The 18,565-nt window shown below is 37.6% G+C and overlaps 1 protein-coding gene across 8 annotated transcripts in view; it reads left to right on the forward strand.

Moving 5' to 3' along the window:
- Window positions 1–687: 687 nt before the first annotated feature.
- Window positions 688–18,565, forward strand: part of LOC147367691 (uncharacterized) — a 224,814-nt gene continuing 206,936 nt past the window's right edge. For all 8 annotated transcript variants that reach the window (XR_015169274.1, XR_015169278.1, XR_015169275.1 and 5 more), the window contains exon 1: window positions 688–921. The gene's annotated coding sequence lies outside the window, so the exon portion shown is untranslated. The remainder of the gene's footprint in view (window positions 922–18,565) is intronic.

The following is an 18,565-nucleotide window of genomic DNA, read 5'->3' on the forward strand; positions in this document are numbered from 1 at the left end:
CTTCCAAAGAAATCCCAGGGCTGATCTCCTTCAGAATGGACTGGTTGGATCTCCTTGCAGTCCAAAAGCATTCATTTTGATATTTGGCAAAACTAATACAATTATATAAAGTTTAAAAATAAAATAAAATTAAAAAAAAAAAAACATCAATTCTTTGGTGTTCAGTCTTCTTCACAGTCCAACTCTCACATCCATACATGACCACAGGAAAAACCATAGCCTTGAAAAACCACATAGCCACAAAAACCTTTGTGGGCAAAGTAATGTCTCTGCTTTTGAATATGCTATCTAGGTTGGTCATAACTATAAACTCTTTAGAAAAACCACATAGCCACAAAAACCTTTGTGGGCAAAGTAATGTCTCTTTTTTTGAATATGCTATCTAGGTTGGTCATAACTATAAACTCTTTAGAAATACATAATTAGACTCTTAAGAACGTTCCTTCATTCCTGCTTAATCCCTCATTCTGATTCAGAGCAGGAAAAGGGCATTTCCTCTGTCTTCATATGTCTAATTTCTATATTATGATAGAAGCACCAATCTTTGTGTCCCATGCAAAATAAGAGTAAAAAAGGCATTAGGTGAATGATTACATACCAATTATTCTTTATGATCTATATAATCCAATACCATCTGGCTTGCTGGAAAAATTTCAACCACAGTAGTGAAAGTTGAGTGCCAGAGTCAAATAAACTCTTACACATCCCGCAGTGCAGTCAGGCCATTTCCAGGCCTCTCCACAGAACCTGTGAAATGCCAAGTGATTTGAAAAGAAGGCAGGGCTGGCCTTGACTCACTGACGCACTAGCAGATCATTTTCACCTGCAGGTTTAAATTCTGTCCTCACGATGACCTACAACGCTAAAAAGGCAGGAGGACCAACTTCAGCTCAAGGAGAGCAAAGAAACTGATAAAATGAGGTGAGTTAAATACAAATACCTATGGAATTCCTTATGCTAACTGTCTACTACTCTTAATTAAAACAATTCTGAAATTTTTTCAAAGAAATACTTTAATGGCAAAACAGAAATAATTCTCCAGAGAATCTGAGGGCATAACCCAAGCTGCCTGGCCTATCTCATATTTTCCCTTTTAAAAATCATGCAAACTTTCCCTTGGCTTCATATTATATATGTGCTGTTTGATTTTCAAAGTAATGATTTACATTACTTACCACAGGGGAAAATTACTTACCTGTCTCAGTTAATATAACAAGAACACTGTATACAGTCTTTTCAATTTTAGGAAATGGTGCTGAATTAAAGGGAGCTGACACTCCATATCAGATTTAACATGCAGACAATTTATCTGTTCTGTTTTGGCATCATTATGTATTTTGAGAACTCAGACACATGCGAATATGTGGATATAAACAGCAGCATTTAAAACACTACTTTATAAGCTATATCAGGAAAATTACCTAAAGAAAGGAGCTCAAGATGCTGCTACAGAGATGTGGTATATTAAAATATTTTTATGTTACCAATATTGGTGGTTGGATTAACTGCTTTTGAGGTCATATTACTAGTGTCATGTGATAAGATGAAGGGATCTCTGATCCAGTGTTGTCTATTTTTTGCTTTTTTTTTTGTAACAATATTTGAACCACAAGGGAAGAAAAATATTTAAGTATACACCAAAACATGGCTTGTCTACAAAATAGCACAAATTAGGTTTATGTCTTCTCTAACTGAAAGAAGTAAATGGAAGAGTGCCTATGATTTTGAGGGGAAAAAAATCTGAACCAAGAATAAAAGTTATTGATAATGGTGCTCTTTATAACTCCACAAATGCTATAAATTTGAACCCTGGCTAATTAACTGAATTCCATTAATAGTGCCTAAGAACAGATCTCTCCTTCCAGTGCAAGTTTCATTTTCAGTTTGTAGAACAGTGTCTGGCATACAATAGGTCTCAATAAATGTTTTATACGTATGAATAGAAGTTTTAATATGTAAAGTAAAAGTAAAGTGAAGTCACTCAGTGGTGTCTGACTTTGCTACCCCATGGACTGTAGCTTACCAGGCTCCTCCATCCATGGCATTTTCCAGGCAAGAGTACTGGAGTGGGTTGCCATTTCCTTCTCCAGAGGATCTTCCCAACCCAGGGATCAAACCCGGGTGCCCCGCATTGTAGGCAGACACTTAACCATCTGAGCCACCAGGGAAGTCCAGTAATAATATATACATAAAATATTTACTGCTTTTAGTCTCAAATAATATCTACTAAACAAGCCAACTTTGGGAACAGTGTTATACTGACTCTACCCTGGTTTTTACCTTCAGTTGATACATTTTGTTTGTCCTTGACAGATAATAACAATTCAACCCTGTTTTCAAGACGTTGATTTGTATTTTACCCTAGACAAGAACATTTACACTGATCTAGAACAAGCTTTCTGTATCATTACCCATTTCACCTGTTCCCAATATAATTGCCCTATTAACTGTACTTTAAAAGAAAGAGCAGATGTTTTCAATGTGTGGTGGGAATGATTTGAGTACCATTCTCATCATTGGGTCTGCCAAGGATAGAGGCCATCAGTGCTTACATTCCACATCTAATTTTTTCTTAAGTGATAATATGTCCTCCCAAAACCCATGTGCTGAGTGACAGTCTGTTTATCTATCTATCTTTGTCAATCATCAAGCTCTTTGGAAAGTATAAATATAAGATTTAGAACAAATAAATGGTGATCTTGAGTTGTTTTTTTTTTTTTTAAATGAAGGATCTTTCTCCCCACCCTTAACTGCTTCTTTTTTTAGTTAGTACATACTGCATTCTGCACAGTCTAGGGATTTACCAATACCCCACATTTCATTCCATACAGCATATCTGAAAATGACTTTTAAGGAAATTTTTTTTAAAGTCAAGCCCCCACAAATAGCTAACATTTCTAGGGAACTCTTTCTAGAAGATCTCAGTTTAGTGTATAATAGTAAAAATATAAAACTTTAAAAATTAAAATAAGAATTGACACTAAAAATCACACAAACTTACCAAAAAAGTTTCTCTTATGGAAAACTCTTAAGCAGAAAGTACTTGCACATTTAACTTAGCTTTTACATTGAAACAGGTTATTGAACTAATTTCTGGAAACTTTTTTTTGCATATAAATGGAATTAAAAAGACACACACACTAGCTCATAAGTAAACAAACTCATTAAAACAAGAAGAAAAAAAGAACTGTGCTGGCTGCAATGGGGACTAGGAATAATTATAATTCCAAATTATATTCCTTATCTGGCCAGCACTAACTGAGCTAGCTAGTGACCATGTGCTTGCTAAGGTACTCTGCTGCATTTGTATCAAAATAAGTGACATGAAATATCTGATAACAAATAAGCAAAATTTCCAGTTACTGCCCATAATTTATTTTTTTCTACTTTTGAGAAAACCACAACCCTTCCTGAGAACATTGTATATCATAATTTTGTTAAAATTAGAAACATGTTCATAGATTTTCCTAATTTTTTTTACCAGTTTTTGAGGAAAATGACCCTCAGGAAATTATAACGATGTAACCTGGTGATTTAACTTGCTCCATTGCTCACCAAGTAGGGTAGTTAACCTCAGCTTGAAACTTAATGTAGGAGATTTTCCTCCTAGACCTGAAAGAACATAAGAGAAAATACAGTATTTTCCACTGGTAAATTATGTGATTTATATCTTAATCTTCCTTTCATCTGTTCTTCTTAAACCCAGGAGTTATGTCTTAATGACTTTTTCAGAGTATTTTTTAGTGAAGTACAAATTAAGATCTTAATTAAAGTTATTTTAACCCTCTAGCTCAAAGATAATTAAAACAAAATATATCTAAAATCAAACTTATTCTGTTAAAGAGTGCAAAGAGTTGACTCATTTAAAAAGATCCTGATGCTGGGAAAAATTGAAAGCAAAAGGAGAAGGGGGTGGCAGAGGATGAGATGGTTAGATAGCATCACTGACTCAATGGACATGAATTTGAGCTAAATCCAGGAGATAGTGAAGGATAGGGGACCCTGGTGTGCTGTAATCCATGGGGTCACAAAGAGTCGGACATGACTTAGCACCTGAACAACAGCAATATCTAAAATTGAACTTTTCCTGTTAAAGAGTAGATGAGGATATTTCTCTTGTTATAAGGACTACTTGGTTGAAAACAGCATTTGGTAAATACCTAGACTGAAATTTCAAAACTACAGCTTCCTTCTATTTCATACTGATAGAGTCCTTTGATTTAAATATTCAGTAATTGACCTCTAATACTAAAATGGACTGGAATGGGTGAATTTAACTCAGATGACCATTATATCTACTACTGTGGCCAAGAATCCCTTAGAAGAAATGGAGTAGACATTATAGTCAACAAAAGAGTCTGAAATCAGTACTTGGATGCAATCTCAAAAACGACAGAATGATCTCTGTTAATTTCCAAGGCAAACCATTCAATGTCACAGTAATCCAGTTCTATGCCCCAACCAGTAACGCTGAAGAAGCTGAAGTTGAACAGTTCTATGAAGATCTACAAGACCTTCTAGAACTAACACCCAAAAAAGATGTCCTTTTCATCACAGGGGACTGGAATGCAAAAGTAGGAAGTCAAGAAATACCAGGAGTAACAGGCAAATTTGGCCTTGGAATACAGAATGAAGTAGGGCAAAAGCTAATAGAGTTCTGCCAAGAGAACGCACTGGTCATAGCAAACACCCTTTTCCAACAACACAAGAGAAGACTCTACACATGGACATCACCAGATGGTCAATGCTGAAATCATATTGATTATATTATTTGCAGCCAAAGATGGAAAAGCTTTATACAGTCAGCAAAAACAAGACCAGGAGCTGACTTGTGGCTCAGATCTGGAACTCCTGATTGTCAAATTCAGACTGAAATTGAAGCAAGTGGGGAAAAACCACTAGACCATTCAGGTATGACCTAAATCAAATCCCTTACAATTATACAGTGGAAGTGAGAAATAGATTTGAGGGATTAGATCTGATAGACAAAGTGCCTGAACAACTATGGATGGAGGCTCATGACATTGTACAGGAGGCAGGGATCAAGACCATCCCCAAGAAAAAGAAATGCAAAAAGGCAAAGTAGTTGTCTGGGGAGGCCTTACAAATAGCTATGAAAAGAAGATAAGTGAAAGGCAAAGGGGAAAAGGAAAGATATACCCATTTGAATGAAGTGTTCCAAAGAATAGCAAGGAGAGATAAGAAAACCATCCTCAGTGATCAATGCAAAGAAATAGAGGAAAACAGAATGGGAAAGACTGGAGATCTCTTCAAGACAATTAGAGATACCAAGGGAATATTTAATGCAAAGATGGGCACAATAAAGGACAGAAATGGTGTGGACCTAACAGAAGCAGAAGATATTAAGAAGAGGTGGCAAGAATACAGAGTTCAGTTCAGTTCAGTTGCTCAGTCATATCTGACTCTTTGCGACCCTATGAATCACAGTACACCAGGCCTCCCTGTCCATCATCAACTCCCAGAGTTCACTCAAACTCATGTCCTTTAGGTCGGTGATGCCATCCAGCCATCTCATACTCTGTTGTCCCCTTCTCCTCGTGCCTCCAATCCCTCCCAGCATCAGAGTCTTTTCCAATGAGTCAACTCTTTGCATGAGGTGGCCAAAGTATTGGAGTTTCAGCTTTAGCATCAGTCCTTCCAATGAACACTCAGGACTGATCTCCTTTAGAATGGACTGGTTGGACCTCCTTGCAGTCCAAGAAGAACTGTACAAAAAAGATCTTCATGACCCAGATAATCAGGATGGTGTGATCACTCAACTAGAGCCAGACATCCTGGAATGTGAAGTCAAGTGCGCCTTAGGAAGCATCACTACGAACAAAGCTAGTGGAGATGATGGAATTCCAGTTGAGCTATTTCAAACCCTAAAAGATGGTGCTGTGAAAGGGCTACACTCAATATGCCAGCAAATTTGGAAAACTCAGCAGTGGCCACAGGACTGGAAAAGGTCAGTTTTCATTCCAATCCCAAAGAAAGGCAATGCCAAAGAAAGCTCATACTACCACAGAATTGTACTCATCTCACAGGCTGCTGCTGCTGCTGCTGCTAAGTCACTTCAGTCATGTCCTACTCTGTGCAACCCCATAGAGAGCAGCCCACAAAGCTCCCCTGTCCCTGGGATTCTCCAGGCAAGAACACTGGAGTGGGTTGCTGCCGGGAGCCGGCATATTGCATATTGAGTGCATATTGCATATTGAGTGCAGCACTTTCCACAGCATCATCTTTCAGGATCTGGAATAGCTCAACTGGAATTCTATCACTGCCGGGAGCCAGTGTGAGGAACTCCGCCCATGACAAAGGTCATGAGGAAGGAGGCTCGGCATATGCAAAGGGGGGATCGAGCTTCAGGAGTCCCCCTGGAAATTCTCGAGCATATACCCCCAAAACCAGAGTCTGCCTACTTTCTGCTTTGAGCTTTCACCTACACTCTGACTTTACGGGGGGCTGTCCCCCACTACCTCTCTCTGAAAAAAGAGTTAGCTTACAGTTCCAGTTAATAATTCCTGGGTGTGACAGTGTTTAACCTACAAACTCCTTTGGAAATCCTCTAGCCTACCCGAATAGGTTTTTCCGGCACATGTGATTGTTCAGAGCCTCCCAACTGTGAGAGGGAGGAGATGTTCTAAACTGTCTAAACACAGATTCTTTTGAGTAGTTAAAAGATTGATTAGAAATTGTATTGGTGAAGGGATTTTCACTTGTTGGGCCAATGTTTGCTGCTAAGTTTCCATATCCCTTACCTGCTGTGTCCCTGGCAGTGTATTGACTAATATAATTGGTGTAAGTAGTAGCTTTAATGTTTGTAACCTGGGACCCTTGAGTTAATTCTTTTTCTTGTTATAGCCCACCACACCTTTGCGCTGTAGGAATGCAACTTTATCTAATGCTTTTGGAGGGTGGCTCCTGACCAATCACCTTTAGAGAAAAATAAGTTTTCTGAAGAAAGGGTCTTAAAATGTTAACAGGCCTCCGGGCCAGAAGATGATGCAAATCACCTAAGCTTTTGCATATGATAAGTTTGCAGGAAGAAAGCCTGGCTTGCTGCCTGACTCTACCCCTTCCCCCATTATCCTCTATGCATAACTTAAGGTATAAAAACTACTTTGGAAAATAAAGTGCGGGCCTTGTTCACCGAAACTTGGTCTCACCATGTCGTTCTTTCTCTTACCTTCTGGCTGAATTATTCAGCCTCTTTTCTCCACTGAATTTCCTCACTGAGCTATCCTCATTCTATTACTCTTTATATCCTTAATTAACGTTTAATTAAGCAGTTGTTTCCTGATCTTCGCCTACGCCGTCTCTCCTTTGAATACCCTGGATCAGCCGGGGCTGGTCCCCGGCAGGTTGCCATTGCCTTCTCCGATCTCCCAGGCTAGTAATTCTTAAAATTCTCCAAGCCAGGCTTCAACAGTACGTGAACCATGAACTTCCAGAAGTTCAACCTGGATTTAGAAAAGGCAGAGGAACCAGAGATCAAACTGCCAACATCCATTTTTTCATGGAGAAAACAAGAGAGTTCCAGAAATACATCTATTTCTGCTTTATTGACTATGCCAAAGCCTTTGACTGTGTGGATCACAACAAACTGTGGAAAATTCTTCAAGAATTGGGAATACCAGACCACCTGAACTGCCTCTTAAGAATTCTTTAAGCAGGTCAGGAAACAATAGTTAGAACTGGACATGGATGGATGTAAGAATTGGACTGTAAAGAAAGCTGAGCACTGAAGTATTGATGCTTTTGAACTCTGATGTTGGAGAAGACTCTTGAGAGTCCCTTGGACTGCAAGGAGATCCAACCAGTCCATCCTAAAGGAAACCAGTCCTGATTATTCATTGGAAGGACTGATGCAGAAGCTGAAACTCCAATATTTTGGCCACCTGATGCAAAGAACTGACTCATTGAAAAAGACCTTGATGCTGGGAAAGATTGACGGTGGGAGAGGAAGGGGACAACAGAGGATGGGATGATTGGATGTCATGACCCACTCAATGGACATGAGTCTGAGTAAGCTCCAGGAGATGGTGATGGGCAGGGAGGCCTGGCAAGCTGCAATCCATGGGGTTGCAAAGAGTCAGACATGACTGATTGACTGAACTGAATTGAACTGAATATTTATCAGCAGTAACTCAAGGAGTGTACTAGATAGAAAAGCAAGCCAAATATAATGTCTTTCCTAAGCCCTCCTGGAATTTACAAGTCTATTAAGTCCTAGAAAAAGCCTTGTTTCCTAGTATGTAGTTTATGGATTCAAGTTGGTTTTTGTATGTCAAGACTTATGTAACATGAATGTCAAAGTAATTGACATTGAGCGCACATTTCCTCAGATTTAATATTGCTCACCCCTTCACTTTTTCACATTTCTGTTTCATGTGCTCAGTTAATCAGTCATGTCTACCTCTCTGTTACCCCTGGACTGTAGCCTGCCAGGCTCCTCTGTCTATGGGGATGCTTCAGACAAGAATACTAGAGTGGGTTGCCATGCCCTCCTCCAGGGGATCTTTCCAACCCTGGGATTGAACCCAGTTCTCCCCCATTGCAGGTAGATTCTTTACCATCTGATTCACCAGGGAAGCCCTTCTGTTTCATGTTCCTGCTCAAATAGCACCTTCTTAGACAGAATTTCTCTTGTTACACATTAGCCACCCCTGCACTATATCTTTTTAGGTAATCATTAGTACTTGTTTAGTTTTATAGGGCTGCTAATAACAAAGCACCTAAAAGGAGGTGGCTTACCACACAGAAATGTGTTGTCTCTTACTTTCAGAGACTAGCAGTGTGAACTGAAGGTATCTTCAGCCTTGTTTCTTTCTGAGAGCTCTGAGGGAAACTGTTCTAATGTCTCTCTCCATCTGCTGATAGCTGGCAATCCTCATTATTCTTTGTCTTATAGATGTATCACTCCAGTTATCTGCCACAATCTTCATGTAGTGTTTCTCTGTGTGTCACTGTGTCCACGTTATACTCTTCTTATGAGGACACCAGTCATAATGGATTAGGGTCCATCCTTATGGGTTTTATCTTAGCTTGATATCTGCAAAGGCTCCATTTCCATACAAGGTCACATTCACAAGTATCAGAGGTTAGGGTTTCAGCACGTCTTTTAGGGGCACGACATTCAACAGTAAGTTTCCAATTCTTCCCATTTCTGTTATTTGGAACATTGTACTTCCTGGAGACCCTAGTTCAGTTCCTGAGTCGGGAAGATCCCCTGGAGAAGGGATAGGCTACCCACTCCAGTATTCTTGGGCTTCCCTTGTGGCTCAGCTGGTAAAGAATCTGCCTGCAATGTGGGAGACCTGGGTTTGATCCATGGGTTGGGAAGATCCCTGGGTTGGAAAGGCTACCCACTCCAGTATTCTGGCCTGGAGAATTCCATGGACTATACAGTCCATGGGGTTGCAAAGAGTCAGACACAATGGAGCGACTTTCACTTTCACTTTCTTTCACTTCCTAGAAACTTGTTTTGTTGGTATATGACCTCTGGCCAATATATTATGAAATTAATACATTTACATCTAGGACAGAAGATTTAATTGGTTTTATAAGACATTTCTGAGAACTCTTTCTGCTTAAACATTTTCTATACCAGTGTTTGAAGTGAACATTTTATACACTGAAATTTGAGGTGGTAGCCATGAAGTCATTCTGAATTCTAACTGTAAAGAGCAGAGTTCTCCTGATTACATATGAGAGACTGGTAGAATGAGTAAGAAATAATTCTTTGGGTTGTGAACTACTATGATTTTACAGGTACTTTACTACTATTGTTATTCTGATTGATACGCTTGCTTGATTTTTCTCCTTAGGTTCAATATAGAGGTTTATATTAAGCACTTCTTTTATTATCTTCATTGTCTGATTCCCCCACCAGAATATAATCTCAATGTGACAGAGAATTTGTCTGTCTTATTCTCTATTTTATCCTAATGTTTAAAGAGAGATCACAGTAATAGGTAATCAACTAAAATGTTATATGAATGAATGTGTAGATAAATAATGAGTACGTATATAGCACTGAATTACATTCTTCCTTTTTCTTGTTTTAAACATTGTATTCTTGGGGTTTTATTTCAACTTTTAGCTATATTATATTAAGAACTGATTTTTAGTTTTATAAAAGTCACAAACTGAGTCTCATCCTGCATAAAGCATGAATTTAAATGACCATCAGTCTTAGAACTGAGTCCCACTTTTTACTGCTGAAAAATTATATAACTTTGGGAGAGGTCTGATTTACTATAAACCATGTTCCTCATTAGTAGATGAGACTTACTGAATGCCAATTATTTAAAAATTGAATAAAATAATCCATTTCATAAACTTTAGTTTTTTCTTCCTACACTTCATTGTGTTTCTCTTTCCTTTCAAAATGCCTAGAATAATGAACATCATATAAAATAATTAAAAATATATTTACTTCTTGGTTGCAATTATCAGTAATAAAAAATAATGTTTCAAAATGTTTAATTTCCTTTGAGTTAGAAGTTAAACTCATTATTATAATTTCAAAAATTTTAATTCTCCATTATACAGTTTCTTCATTAGAAACTATCAGTAAAAATGAGTTATTTTAGAAATTACATTCTAATTGACAAGTTTGTCTCACAGACGCACGTCACACAGACACACATCACTCACACACTCCTTTTATCCCTTGTACTTAAGATTTCAGGAATGGATTTCTAAGTAGTTTGTGGCATTTTCAGTTACTTTATAAAGAAACAGCACACCAAGGGCCAATGAGTGATTTCCTGAACAATATTTTTTTTTCCTTCTCTTTGCATGTTAATAAATATTTTACCATAAAAAGATACGAGGGAGTAGAGATAATTGATCTTAAAAAAAATTAGATTTTTAAATTTTTCAATAAGATCAAAATCTGTGTGTATTTAAAGCATGGAGAGAAAGATGACTAGGAGTTCAATTCTGAGTCTTCAACCAGCAACCTACTACTAATTCAGATTCCAAAGTGAAATATGTAACAGGAAGATTCCAGAATAACTGTTGTACACCTGAAATTAACATACTATTTTAACTCAACTACGTGCGTGCTCAGTTGCTTCAGTCGTGTTTGACTCTTTACGACCCTATAGGCTATAGCCAACCAGGCTCCTCTGTCCATGAGATTCTCCAGGTAAGGATACTGGAGTTTTTTTCTATATAAAACTAGCACAAATGCCATTTCTAACATTTTACTTATTACTGTAGTCTCAAAACCTTTATGTGGACCCTAGATCATAGTGAGTTAGGCAGATTTTATATGGTACCAAGGGTTTGTTTTTTTTTTTTTTTTCAATTGAAGTGCAGTTGGTGGCTCAGTGGGTAAAGAATTCACTTGCAGTGCAGGAGATGTGGGTTCGATCCCTGCAACAGGAAGATGCCTGGAGGAAAGCATGGCAATCCATTCCAGTATTCTTGCCTGGAGGATCTCATGGACTGAGGAGACTGGTGGGCTATAGTCTATAGGGTCACAAAGAGTCAGACATGACTGAAGCTGAGTAAAAATAGTATGTTTGTTAGTTGAGTAAAAATAGTATGTTAGTTTCTGGTGTAAAACAGTTATTCTATTGTTATTGATTACACATTATACAAAATTACTATAAAATATTCTATATTCCCTGTGCTATATATTATATTCCTTTGAATTATTTATTTTATAACTGGTAGTTTGTACCTCTTAATCTTTATTTTATACCTCCCCAACTCTCCTGTCTGGCAACCTCTAGTTTGTTCTTTGTATCTGTGACTCTGCTTGTTTTTTACTTTTAACCCCTTTTTTCTAACACTTAGACTAGAAGTTTAGTAAATAGCCTTCTTGAAAAATTCTCCCTAGACTTGAGTTCTTATGTATTAGATGGTGAGAAATAACACACACAAATATACACACACAATAATTCCAGGAAAATACTGCCAAAAGAAAGAGACCCAGTCACTCTAAAATCTAAAGTAAAACTAGTCTAAATATATACTTTCAAAATGAACAGTGTATTAATTTTCCATTGCTACCATATCTTATTACCACAACCTTACTGGTATATAACAACACAAATTTATTATTTTATAGTTCTGTAGGTCAGAAGTCAACATAGGCTCTGCTCTGACTTTCTCAAGGCTGAAACCAACAAGCCATATTGCCTCTGGGCTCTTACCAGGAGACTCTGGGAAGAGTCTGCTTCTAAGCACATTCAGTTACTGGCAGATTCAGTTCTTTGTGGTAACAAGGCTGTGGCCCCTGTCTCCTTGCTGGTTTTTAGCCAGAAGCATCTCTCCTCTGTTTAAAATCAGCTGCTTTTTTCATTTCATATTGCATCCTCCATCTTCATGCTAGCAATCACACACTTGATCCTACTCATGATTGTAGTCCCTCTGACTTGTCCTAACGCCACATCTCTTTTGACTCTATCCTGAAAGTGTTCTCTCCTTTTCCAAATTGCTTCAAATGCTGAACAATCATAGAATGGTCAATGTTGAGTTCTTCAGCAACTTCTTATAGTTGTAAGAGACCAGCTTCGATAATCAGAGAAGGCAATGGCACCCCACTCCAGTACTCTTGCCTGGAAAATCCCATGGACGGAGCAGCCTGGTAGGCTGCAGTCCATGGGGTCGAGAAGAGTCGGACACGACTGAGCGACTTCACTTTCACTTTTCACTTTCATGCATTGGAGAAGGAAATGGCAACCCATTCCAGTGTTCTTGCCTGGAGAATCCCAGGGACGGGGGAGCCTGGTGGGCTGCCATCTATGGGGTCCCACAGAGTCGGACACGACTGAAGCGACTTAGCAGCAGCAGCAGCAGCTTCCATAAGAGCTCTCAACTGGTCGTTGTCAACTTCTAATGACCAGCCACTGTGCTCTTCATCTTCAAGATTCTGATCTCCTTTGCAAAATTTCTTGAATCACTGCACTGTATGTTCATTCACAGTTCCTGAGCCAAATGCATTGTTAATGTTGTGAGTTGTCTCTGCTGCTTTATGACCGATTTTGAACTCTAATAAGAAAATTGCTTGAATTTACTTTTTGTCTAACATTATTTCCTCAGTCTAATATACATATAAAATAAACAGCAAGTAATAAATAATTAGCAAATAAAAGTAAGAAAAGCACATTAAAACGATGTATAACATAACCACATTTATTTAAGAATGCATTCCGGTGTCAAATAGCAAAATTCAACAATGGAAAACTGCAATTATTTTTCCACCAATCTAATAAAACTTGAGGGTGCTTCCTAAAACCAGTGCTCTGGGACAACCTAGAGGGATAGGATGGGGAGGGAGATGGGAGGTGGGTTCAGGATGGGGTGATACATGTATACCTATAGCCAATTCATGTTGATGTATGGCAAAAAAAAAATCACAATATTGTAGAGTAATTATTCTCCAATTAAAATAATAATTTAAAAAAATATTAAAAAATAAAACTATATTTTCACATAAAAAATTTGAGGATGCTTATTCAAATACTAATATTTTCTCTTTCAATCCTCACTATAACAATTACTACAATCTCCATCCTATGAGTAAAAAAATCTGAGCCCTAAAATCATAAATTTGTTATCATTAATTATGAATATTTAAAAATATAACCAGAAGATAGAAATTAGTCTTCATTTAACCACTATTCATATTCCATATTTGTAAACTGATAGTCTTACTTGCATCAATGTCACTTTGTTTCTTTAACAAATTATTTATTTATTTTTGGCTATGCTGTGGCTTCATTGCTGTGTGTGAGCTTCCTCTAGTTGCAGCAAGCAGGGCTACTCTAGTTCTGGTGTGTAGCCTTCTAATCTCAGTGGCTTCTCTTGTTAGGGAGCATAGGCTTTAGGCCTGGGGGCTTCAGTAGTTGTGTTATGTGAGCTCAGCCCAGCTCACTGGCTTTCAAGTGTGTGCTTACTAGTTGTGGCACCCAGGGCTTAGTTGCCCCATGGCATGTGGAATCTTCCCAGACCAAAGATCAAACCTGTGTCCCCTGCATTGGCAGGTGGATTCTTGACCACTGGACGATCAGGAAGTCCCCTTTGTTTCTTAAATGATTGTTAAAATGGTGACTCAGACAGCAAAGAATCTGCCTGCAATTCAGAAGACTCAGGTTCAATCCCTGGGTTGGGAAGATCTCCTGGAGAAGAGAATGGCAACTCACCCCAGTATTCTTGCCTGAAGAATCCCATGGACAGAGGAGCCACACAGGCTACAGTTTATGGGGTTGCAAAGAGTCAGGTATGACTGAACAACTAATAGTTTCAATTTCACAAAATTAGAACAAATTTCTAAAAAAGATGAACATTTTCTTATAGACCCAATATGTTTTTGTCACAACTAGAAAATTTAAAATAATTCACTGATATCTTTATACACCCAGACCTTAGTAAAATTTTCATGATTACCTTTTTATAGTTGGTTTATTTGAAACAGAATATATCATTCCTCTGCTACAGTGTTTGCTCCACTCTAATACAGAGACCTTGAAATTGATAAATCAGTTAACCAGAAAAAAGCTTAATGGTGTGCTTATTAAAAAAAATTAGATGATTTTACATTCCAACTGTTATGCATAACACTTTGCTAGGGAAGTAATGTGATTCTACCCTGCCAATGACTTTGTACAACTAACTCTATATGTATGAAATTGCAATGACATCTATACCAGTTCAGTTCGGTTCAGTCACGCAGTCATGTCCGACTCTTTGCAATTGCTGTGCAATCACAGCACACCAGGCCTCCCTGTCCATCACCAAATCCCGAAGTTCACTCAAACTCACGTCAATCAGGTTGGTGATGCCATCCAGCCATCTCATCCTCTGTCGTCCCCTTCTCCTCCTGCCCCCAATCCCTCCCAGCATCAGAGTCTTTTCCAAGGAGTCAACTCTTCCCATGAGGTGGCCAAAGTATTGGAGTTTCAGCTTCAGCATCAGTCCTTCCAATGAACACCCAGGACTGATCTCCTCTAGGATGGACTGGTTGGATCTCCTTGCAGTCCAAGGGACTCTCAAGAGTCTTCTCCAACACCACAGTTCAAAAGCATCAATTCTTCAGTGCTCAGCTTTCTTCACAGCCTAACTCTCACATCCATACATGACCACTGGAAAAACCATAGCCTTGACTAAATGGACCTCTGTTGGCAAAGTAATATCTCTGCTTTTAAATATGCTATCTAGGTTGGTCATAACTTTGCTTCCAAGGAGTAAGCATCTTTTAATTTCATGGCTGCGATCACCATCTGCAGTAATTTTGGAGCCAAAAAAAAATAAAATAAAGTCTGACACTGTTTCCCCAAAGAAAGGCAATGCCAAAGAATGCTCAAACTACCACACAATTGCACTCATCTCACACGCTAGTAAAGTAATGCTCAAAATTCTCCAAGCCAGGCTTCAGCAGTATGTGAACCATGAACTTCCAGATGTTCAAGCTGGTTTTAGAAATGGCAGAGGAACCAGAGATCAAATTGCCAACATCTGCTGGATCATCAAAAAAGCAAGAGAGTTCCAGAAAAACATCTATTTCTGCTTTATTGACTATGCCAAAGCCTTTGACTGTGTGGATCACAATAAACTGTGGAAAATTCTGAAAGAGATGGGAATACCAGACCACCTGACCTGCCTCTTGAGAAATTTGTATGCAGGTCAGGAAGCAACAGTTAGAACGGGACATGGAACAACAGACTGGTTCCAAATAGGAAAAGGAATACGTCAAAGCTGTATATTGTCACCCTGCTTATTTAACTTATACGCAGAGTACATCATGAGAAATGCTGGGCTGGATGAAGGACATCCTGGAATCAAGATTGCCAGGAGAAATATCAATGACCTCAGATATGCAGATGATACCACCCTTATGGCAGAAAGTGAAGAGGAACTAAAGAGCCTCTTGTTGAAAGTGAAAGAGGAGACTGAAAAATTGGCCTAAAGCTCAACATTCAGAAAACTAAGATCTATATCAGAGGAATGGCTAAGAGCTTATACTACTTCTAAAAATGTCACTGTAGATAATGAGGCAAAGAAAGATACTCCAGTGTTATCAAAAACCATCTCAAGATGAGGATGAATCTAAAGAAAAATTTTAAAAGGAGAAAGGAATTAGAAGACCAAATCAGAATATTCAAAAAAGTATAGCATTGCAAAGAATAAGTTATAATATTATATTTATCTGATTAAATATTAAATAATTACTACACATATTAAGTAATGTTTATCTGATTAAACAAATATTAAATAGGCTTTGAAGACAGGCTTATGACAACATTGACCTAAAACTAACTTCGTGACTTTGAGCAAGTTTATTAACCTCTCAAAACCTTGAGATTTTATTATTCTAGTTTCCTTTTGTTTTCTCATTTTTTTATTTTAGTTTTAATAATGGAAAAAAAAACACTGATTTTAGAATGGTGAGCTTAAATATCTGTAAAAGTGATGACTAGAACTCTTGACATAAATTCTATGCTCACTAACCTCTAATTATTATTTTGATAGTATTTTATGCTCTTTTATTTTAATGTATAAAATAAAATAACCATCCAAACTAAAGATATCGCAAGAAAACCGCAGACCAACATCTCATATGAATATAAATGCTAAATTCCTCAAAATATTAGCAAGCCAAATCCATCAGCATATAAAGGGAATTATGCATCATAACCAAGTGAAATTTATCCCAGTGGTGCAATGTTGGTTAAACATCATAAATTAATACAGTACATCATATCAATAACAGAATAAAAAACATCACATTATTTTCATAAAAGATGCAGAAAAAAACATTTGGCAAAACTCAACATCTTTTTGCTATAAAACATTCATCAAACTAGGACTAGAGATGAATATCTTCAAAATAATTAATGGTGTCTATGAAAAACCCACTGCTAACAACTTACTTAATGGTGAAAGAGTAGATGCTTTTCCTTTAATATCAGGAAAAAGACAAGGATGTCTGCTCTTGCCACTTTTATTCAATATTATACTAGAGGCACAAAAAATTTGAAAGCACAAGCTGGAATCAAGATTGTTGGCAGAAATATCAATAACCTCAGATATGCAGATGACACTGCCCTTACAGCAAAAAGTGAAGAACTAAAGAACCTCTTGATGAAAGTGAAAGAGGAGAGTGAAAAAGTTGGCTTAAAACAAAACATTCAGAAAACTAAGATCATGGCAACCAATCCCATCACTTTATGACAAATAAATGGGGAAACAATGGAAATGGTGAGAGACTGTTTTCTTGGGCTCCAAAATCACTGCAGATGGTGACTGCAGCCATAAAATTAAAAGACGCCTGTTTCTTGGAAGAAAAGGTATGATGAAACTAGACAGCATATTAAAAAGCAGAGATATTACTTACCCAACAAAGATCTGTCAGGTCAAAGCTATGGTTTTTCCAGTAGTCATGTATGGATAAGAGTTGGACTGTAAAGAAAGCTGAGTGCCAAAGAATTGATGCTTTTGGAGAAGACTCTTGAGAGTCCCTTGGACTGCAAGGAGATCCAACCAGTCCATCCTAAAGGAAATCATCCTGAATATTCATTGGAAGGACTGATGCTGAAGCTGAAACTCCAATACTCTGGCCACCTGATTTGAAGAACTGACTCATTGGAAAAGACCCTGACGCTGGGAAAGATTTAAGGTGGGAGGAGAAGGGGATGACAGAAGATTAGATGGTTGGATGGCATCACTGACTTGATGGACATGAGTTTGAGTAAGCTCTGGAAGTTGGTGATGGACAGGGAAGCCTGGCATACCGCAGTCCATGATGTCACAAGGAGTTGAACACAGCTGAGTGACTGAAATGAACTGACAATAAATTTGTGCCAAAGAATTAAGTTGGAACCTTATCTCATATCACATATGAAAATTAACTCAAAATTAACCAAAGACCTAACTGTAAAAACAAAAACTATAGAACTCTTAAAGGAAAACATAGGAGTAAGTCTTTCTGACCTTTGCTTTGGCAAAAGATTCTTATATGACACCAAAAACTCAGGCAACCAAAGAAAACAATAGATAAACTGGGCTTTATAAGTTAAAAGCTTTCATGCTTCCAATGACACATGCCTAATGACACATACATGTCTACTCTTAGCATGTATGTTTTCGCAAGTTTACTTTTAGGATTTTCAAGAATGGTACACAGCCTTGTGAATATATATTTTATATATATATCTGAAAGTACCTCTGGAACTAGATTCATGAAAATGATGTATTTTTGAGTCAGAGTATGTATATTTTGTTGAATGTAATACTGTCAAATTTCTCTCTAATTGACTGTACTTCTTTCATTTCAAACTAGTTTTTTTTTAAGTGTGCGTGCTGATCCTACTCTTGTCAACACAAAATATTACAAATACAATTTTTTGTCAAACTCATTTTAATTCACATTCTGATTACAGTGAGGCTGGACATCATTTTATGTTTAATTCATTTCAATTGCTTCTATTATGTTTCATATCTTTCAAAATGTTTAATAAGTTTGAATTTCTAACCAATAATGTAGAATGTAATACATGTGTATATGTGCATATATGTGCATTCCTTATAGGAGAAATTCAGGAAG

This window comes from Bos grunniens, chromosome 8, assembly GCF_055505025.1.
Source record: "Bos grunniens cultivar Pamir isolate PY7600 chromosome 8, Bosgru_T2T1.0, whole genome shotgun sequence".
Taxonomy (NCBI): domain Eukaryota; kingdom Metazoa; phylum Chordata; class Mammalia; order Artiodactyla; family Bovidae; genus Bos; species Bos grunniens.